At 34.8% G+C, this 581-nt stretch overlaps 1 protein-coding gene across 1 annotated transcript in view; it reads left to right on the forward strand.

Annotated features, from left to right (window-relative positions):
* Positions 1 to 581, forward strand: part of Pex7 (peroxisomal biogenesis factor 7) — a 64,365-nt gene that overhangs the window by 31,242 nt on the left and 32,542 nt on the right. The window lies entirely within an intron of this gene.

The following is a 581-nucleotide window of genomic DNA, read 5'->3' on the forward strand; positions in this document are numbered from 1 at the left end:
AATGCTCTACTACTGAGCTATGTCTGTGGCTCTTGGTTTTCTGAGACAGGATCTCACTGTGTAGGCCAGGTGACTTCAAAATTATAGTTCTCCTGCCTCAGCCTCCCAAGTGCTGGGATTGCTAATTCCTTCTTATATGTGCTTTTGTTATCCAATTAATGCTAATATTTGAAGCTAAAATTAGGTCATACATCTGAGTAAACTGGGATGATATAAAGATATAGTACTTCATGTTAAATAAAAACCATTTTTTCATCTTGTTTTTAGTCAGTTGATTATTTTAACATTTTAGCTATAGTTTTATATTTAGGGTTTATATTTTTCATAATTGTCTATTTGTTGAGTGTGTGTGTTCAATGATTTGGAGAGATGGTAGTTTTTTTCTCAAGTGTGATGATGTATATAAAAGCTATTAATGTGCAGGGTGTAGAAACTTTCTAGTCTGAACAGGAGAGAAACTCACTTTTTAATGCTGCTTCCAATAGGCTTACCTCATTGTGAGGGAACTTAATTCTGTTCCTTAGCTTCCTGTCAGGTGACTCTGCTGTTACCGTGAAAGACTCCTGATTTTCAAGTTTTTA

This window comes from Microtus ochrogaster, linkage group LG4 (assembly GCF_000317375.1).
Source record: "Microtus ochrogaster isolate Prairie Vole_2 linkage group LG4, MicOch1.0, whole genome shotgun sequence".
Classification (NCBI taxonomy): domain Eukaryota; kingdom Metazoa; phylum Chordata; class Mammalia; order Rodentia; family Cricetidae; genus Microtus; species Microtus ochrogaster.